This window comes from Octodon degus, unplaced genomic scaffold (genome assembly GCF_000260255.1).
Source record: "Octodon degus isolate 3935 unplaced genomic scaffold, OctDeg1.0 scaffold00028, whole genome shotgun sequence".
NCBI lineage: Eukaryota > Metazoa > Chordata > Mammalia > Rodentia > Octodontidae > Octodon > Octodon degus.
In genome coordinates this window covers 10,644,235-10,651,096 of record NW_004524604.1, presented here as the reverse complement: position 1 = coordinate 10,651,096, position 6,862 = coordinate 10,644,235, and the positions used below count along the sequence as shown (strand labels likewise).

The 6,862-nt window shown below is 36.6% G+C and overlaps 1 long non-coding RNA gene across 1 annotated transcript in view; it reads right to left on the bottom strand.

The window, feature by feature from the left end:
* Positions 1 to 2,095: 2,095 nt before the first annotated feature.
* Positions 2,096 to 6,862, bottom strand: part of LOC111816204 — a 10,489-nt gene continuing 5,722 nt past the window's right edge. Inside the window, exons 3-4 of the long non-coding RNA XR_002820652.1 lie at positions 4,430 to 4,472; positions 2,096 to 2,315 (exon numbers count right to left, since the gene is read on the bottom strand). This is a non-coding gene — a long non-coding RNA (uncharacterized LOC111816204). The remainder of the gene's footprint in view (positions 2,316 to 4,429; positions 4,473 to 6,862) is intronic.

The following is a 6,862-nucleotide window of genomic DNA, read 5'->3' as shown; positions in this document are numbered from 1 at the left end:
CATATAATATTGCTATAGATTAGAAACAGAACACAGCTTGGCTAATATTGTACAGCTTCGCATTCATATACTACATGTCTTTTGTAAAAATAAGATCTTCAGACAAAACTATGCAAATTTGTGTTAAAAGAAATGTTGCTTTCTTGAAATAGCGGCAATGGTGGGTGGTTCCCTTTCCAGTTCCTTCCGAGAACGTGAACTGCATTTTGGCCCTCACCCCACAGTTCAGCAAAAGATGCTGGCAAAGGCAGAGAAAGCACTGAGATGAGCAGAAGGACGCTTTGAACTGATGTGTGAGGGGGGACTTACCTAGTCCACCACTAGAGGCCGATCGGTAAAATGTAGAGAAGACAAAACAGAAAGATACAGTAGACACCCCACACCTACAGCAACTCAGACCTTTAAGTCCAAATAACCTAAAACCTAGAAGAAAATGAAATGCTCAATGTCCATTTTAATTGGGCTGATTTAAATTAATGATTTCATAGAGTTGCTATATTTAAGGAAGACCATCAACTCTGCTCTTTCCAAAGGAGCAGTGTAATGGGTAATCTTAATTGTCAGTTGACAGGTGCCTAGGCAGTTAGTAAGGCACACTTCTGATGTACCTGGTTGATTCATGGAAGCCTTGTACACCAGATCTGGTCTCTGGTCCCTTCTGTTGGCTCCTCCCTATTCTTGGCTCACAGCCACCCTGAATAGAGGTTCCTTCCTCTGCCATGCCCTTTGACCACAATGTCTCTGCCTTAAATCTGGTAGACTATAATCTGAAATGAGCCAAAATAAACCTCTAAATTATACATGTCAGATATTTTGTTTCTGGAACAGGCAAGCTGATCAATACAGGCAGGAGTCTGAGATTTTTTTTTTTTAGGGTGAGAGTAACTGACTGATTTTCACCTGCTGGGCATCGCCAGCCTGGACTTATGCATATGCCTATCCTCATCCCTGAGACGATTGTGCTAACAGAGACAGAGGTCTGACCCTTTCTCTGTTATGTCATTGCCTGAATGAGTAGAACCTCCCCAGAATAGAAAGGAACCCACAGAGTCAAAAAAATAACACAGTTAAGAAACATAAACAGCTGGAATCCAGATTCTATCAGAAACAGAAATACGTAAACCAATATTTTTTTTTTCGGTACCAGGGATCAAGCTCAGGACTTTGCACTTGCCAGGCAGGCACTTATGCCACTGAGCTATCTCCCCAGCCCCTGTAAACCGATAATTTTAAGTCAGTTTAATGAACACATTTTGTAAAAGGAAAGAATATATCAATACAATTAAAAATACAGTTAACATGCTGGCCCCGCTCCCAGGGCACACTGAGAAGGCGATTGAGACTGGGCGTTGTGACGTATGCCAATAATCCTGGTGCTTGTGAGGCTGGAAACAGGAGAATCACTACAAGTCCAGTCTATATAGTGAGACCTTGTAGGCCCTGTACTAAATACTTTAAAATAATAATAATAATAATACGTTTAACAGAGCCAAGGATTTTTTAAGATAAAATTATAATACTTAAAATAAAAATCACAAAGATAAGACACATTTTTATATAAGGACACCATTGAGGAAGGAAGAAGGAAAGGCAGAGACTTGAAAATAGAAAAGTCAATAGACAAGAAAATCAGAGACAAAAAAATAGAGTACACATGATAACAATCTCAGAAAAACCAAAAAATAAGAGCAGACCAACTTTTTAAAGAAGTATTGCAGATTTTTTTTTAAATATAACTTTATTTATTTATTTATTTATTTATTTAGTGTGTGTGTGTGTGTGTGGCCAGTTCAGCCCACCAGGGGGTGGGTCTGGCTGGCATGTGGTGCTGGGGATTGAACCCCAGTCGGTCTCTGCTTTTGCTTAGCTTAGCTTGTTCTAAGGAGGTGCTTTAGACCACTGAGCCATCTCACCAGCCCCGTATTGCAGATTTTTTAAAAAATGGCCTAAGACTAAAGGAGAAGAGAAAGGAAGAAAAGCCTATACCACATTACACTAAAGTTTGAAGAAAAAAAATTTTTAAAGATAAAGATTAAAAGAAAATTCTAAAATCTAACAAAAAGAAAAAATAAACACATCAAAGGAAAAGGGATCAAATTATTCAAAAGTCAAACAGACTACAAGACTACATGAGTTGAGATTCTGGTTATTGGAGAACTTAGTATGTAGAAATACCCATCAGTTCTAAGGACTTAACAAATACACCTTTAGGCACATAATGCTTCAGAAATTGCACCATCTATAGTCCCTGAGAGAAAATGGGATGAAATTCTTAAATAAAGGAACACACTCAGGCGAGACGAGCTGCACGTAATCTGTGAAGAAAAGAAATCACATAATTAATTTATTTGATTGCGATCATAGAGGGAGAGAAAAAGAGATAGAAAAAAGGTATCACCAAAGTAAAAAGGAAAATTACTCAATGGCAAGATCTTACTCTTGTCAAGCCAGGCATTCAGAATAACCCATACGTAAAAATGTAGAGACTGCGTGTGTTTTGAAAGACAAATGCTCATAAGGGATATGAGAACATATCAGTCCGCCATACTGAACCATAAACTTTCGTCAGTTCTTGACAAGAAAAGGATGTTCCTCCAGAGCGGAGAGTAACTATTCACAAAGCACTTGATTAGGGTGGGCTGACGTGATCTGCGCATAAAGGCTTCAGCACTGAGGGCAGCAGCACTTTCCTGAACACTTTGGTGTAAGACAGTTCATTGTAGATCAGCACAAAAAGTCCCAGATCAGTATTTTGAGTAAATACCATGGCGATTTAAAGAAGGGTGGGAGGTAAAGTGGGTAAAAAGAAATAGAATTGAGAGGTATAAAACAGAAATAATGAGTTGAGATATTTAAAACTGGCCCAAATATACTAATCGTTAGCATAAGGAAATATGCACTCAACTTTAAAAGTTAAAACTTAGTTTGGATTTTATTTAAAAAATTAAACTGTGTTGTTTATAAAAGATTTAAAACAGGGGCCAGGGAGATAGCTCAGTAGAATAAGTGCCTGCCTGGCAAGTGCAGGGTCCTGAGTTCAATCCCCGGTACCGCAAAATAATAATAATAATAATAATAATAATAATAATAATAATAATAATAAAAGATTTAAAACAGAAGAAAATGTAAGAATCAAAGTACAATAATAGATAATGAAATATTAGGAAAACACAACCAAAAATAGTTGTTGTAGCTATATCACTAATATATGGAGCAAATTTTAAAGTTAAATTTATTATTAGGACAGATAATTAGATTCACTAACTTGTTTATCCAAGAAGATAAAGTTATTTTAAATACACAATTACCTAATAAAACTACCTTAAAGTACATAAAAAGATATAGATATGTAGATATATCAGCCAGAATTTATGACTTATACAGGGACATGATATGTATGAAGACTCTCAGTGATAGGAAATGTGAAAAAGACCTCCCCTAAAGAATATTTTCAGCATGACATTCTTGGTAAAGAAAAAATAAGTAACATTAAAAACCCACAGGAATAGAGATACAAGTATCCATATAAAAAAGAAAGCAGCTTCTACTTCTAAAAAGATGGCGTGAACACTTCCCTATTCCTCTCACTAATTGTAACTAAAACATTAGCTATCATACATAAACATCAAAAGTCTCTGAAAGCTTAAAGGAACAAGCAGCCAGCTGATGTTGAATCCAAGCTAGATTGCCTTTTGCTTTGTTTAGTCTGGGGGAGGGGGTTGGGGGGGGTCGTATGCATGCCACTCAAATCTTCATCAGAAATTAGCCCTTGTGACTTGGGTATTTATTACAGCATAGCTTCAACAAACTTACTAGACTAATACAAATGCCAAAGCAAAAGGGCACACAAAACTGGTAGAGAAAACATGTGTGAAAAGATCCATATGTTGAAAGAAGTTTGCATAAGGGATAGGAGAGCATATTACAACAGTGAAAACTAGGACTGATAATGAATAGCAGAACCTGGGAGAAACTGCCACGAGGGCTGAAGGCCTTAGACTTGGACTGAGAAATGCAATCAGTAACCCATGAATGTGTTGGCACTGGGGTTCAGCAAACCCGATGGTTGAAAAGAAGGTGGCAAGATGCTTCACCCCTCCCCACTGTCTGCCCTGGCTCAGAAACATGAAGGCACTGCCAACCGAAAAATGGAGCAGCAGTTCCTCTCCTCCTACAGAGCTGCTTTCAAAACTGCTATCACCCAGAGCTCTTTCCTCCTTCTCCTCCACTCGTATCTTACCTTCCTAAGATATTTTTTGAGAAAAACAACATATAAGTATATACCTTCCCCAAAATTTTCACTCTTCTTTATTATCCTGCTCTAAATACTATACCTCTCACTTCTGTTCATATGTTATATTTTTATTACACAAATATTTGTCTCAAAGTAGCATAAAATAGTATGAGATGTATTTAAAAATTTACCTACCTATGAGCATATTAGTCAGGGTGCTCCAGAAAAACAGAACCCACTGCGTAGAGAGAAAGAGAAAGGTACAGATGAAGAGATTTATTACAGGAATTGGCTATGCAATCATAGGGCCAAGAGTTGCATTAATGTGACTAACTTTAAAATATGACATCAAATGAAAAGTTATAGGTACTCATACAGCTCGAAAGGTGTTATTTCTGGGTGTAACCATGAGAAAAACATTTAGATCATAAACTTAGTCCCTCTTCAGTGTGGGTGGGGATCATCTTGAGGGCCTGAGTGGAACAAAAAGACAGGAAAAAGATGAATTTACTCTGTCCACTTGAGCTGACCCATCCACCTCCTGCCTTGGAAACAGTAACTCCTGGTGTTTGAGATGTGAGACTCGAGCTGGGTCTTACACCATCAACCCCAGCCCTGATTTCCAGGCCTGCAGTCTCAACTGAGTCATACCAATGACTGCGCTGATTCTCTTGCTTGCGGACGGCCCAGAATGGGACCTCTCAGACTGCATAATTGGGTGCGTTGGTTTCCATAGCAAGTTCTACACTTTAAATATTTATCTGTGTGTGCGCATGTGCATGCGTGTATGGGTCTGATCTTAGGTAATTTGTGATTCTGTCTTCTAATAGCTCAAAGGTGATAACAGTCTTATTACTGGTTTATTTCTGAAACTGTCACTAAATGACCAACTTGCTTTTGGTAAATAGTAGTTAAGAAACTTAAGATTAAACATAATTTCATGTGCATTCAGACAATGAAAAACAAAGGTGGCTTGGCCTTAATTAATCCAATGAAATCTCAGCCAGGAATGGTTGTGCATGCCTATAATCCCAGCACTCCGGAGGCTAAGGCAGGAGGAGGGCTGCAAGTTTGAGGCCACTGTGGCCTACAAAATGAGCTCAAGGCCAGCCTGAACTACCTCATGAGATCCTGTCGCAAAAACATAAAAAAAAAGAAATCCTATTTACTCAGTGGCAAAAGATTGTGCAAGAGAATTTTAAATACAATAAATTCAAATAACATTTAATGTATGCATGACAAATGAAATTTTCTCCTATAATTATATTTTAAAATAAACAATACAAAATACTAAAATTAATGCATACTAGCAAAAGTTTTAGATAATGATTTATGTTATTAAACTAATGACTGAAGTTATCAGAAAAACATTAAGTACTTGAAGTTTTTTGTCAAGTATATAGGATTGCTGCGCTGAGCATGGAATACATGACTTTGTTTTATATAGATTAGCAACCAATGAACATGTCACATTTTTTAAAATGATCAATCGAGTATCTTGCATTAAAGAAAGTTTAATGGAAGAAAGAGACAAGCTACTTATGGTGCTATGGTACTAGACATGGTACTTCAATATTGTACTCTACTGATATCACAGAGTTGGTTTTTTAAATCAGATGTAAAGTAAAACAAATTTCCTCAATTCTCTGCCACTGAAAGAATGTGCATAGTATGTCAGGTCTCTCCAGAAAAAAAAAAAAAAATCAACAAGATGGGTAGATGGAAAGATTTATTTAAAATAATTGGCACACACAATTGTGGAGGCTTCTAAGTCCAAAATCTAGAGGATAGGCCAACAGTCTAGACACTGCTGGAAGAATTAATGTAGTTGTCCAATTCCAAAAGCAATATACTGAGAAAATTTTCTTTGGGGAAGATCTATTTTTTTTTCTTAAGCCTTCAATGATTTGATGAGACCCACTCATGTGGAGAGTAACCTGCTTTTCTCAAACTCCCCTAAAGTAAATGTTAATCTCATCTAAGAAATACCTTCATAGAAAAGTTTAGATATTTGACCAAACATCTGGGTACTGTGATCTTGTCCAATTAATACATAAAATTAGCTATTATTCATAATGGATTTCATAAAATACGGTATATGAAACTATATAATATGGTTTGGGGAGATAGCTCAGCAGGCTAAGTGCTTGTCTGGCAAGCACAAGGACCCAGGTTTGATCCCTGGTACTACATGCTATGCTGGCCCTGAAATCACGCATGCTTGAGCTTGCCTGTAATCCCAGCACTGGAGAGGCTGAAACAGGAGAATCACTACGAGTCCAAGCTGCATAGTAAGACCCTATATCAAATAAATAAACAAAACATTTTTTAAAATCTTCACATTGAACATAGCAAGATTAATTTTGTAGCATATGCAAGAAAAAAAACGTCATCTTAAAAATAAATAGCTTTTTTGGAAAAAGATAACAACATAAAAGTATGAATATAATGTAGTTATTGAAAGAAAAAAGGAAATATAAAAGTGTATGGGCCATATGATCAGAATGTTATAAATTCAAGCCATATTTTCCCATAGGAAAAAATGAAACTAAGCCTTTTAAAAAATGTTCTTTTATTATCTTAAGACAATCACAGAATATTTCAAGAAAAATGAAGTTGAAATTAATA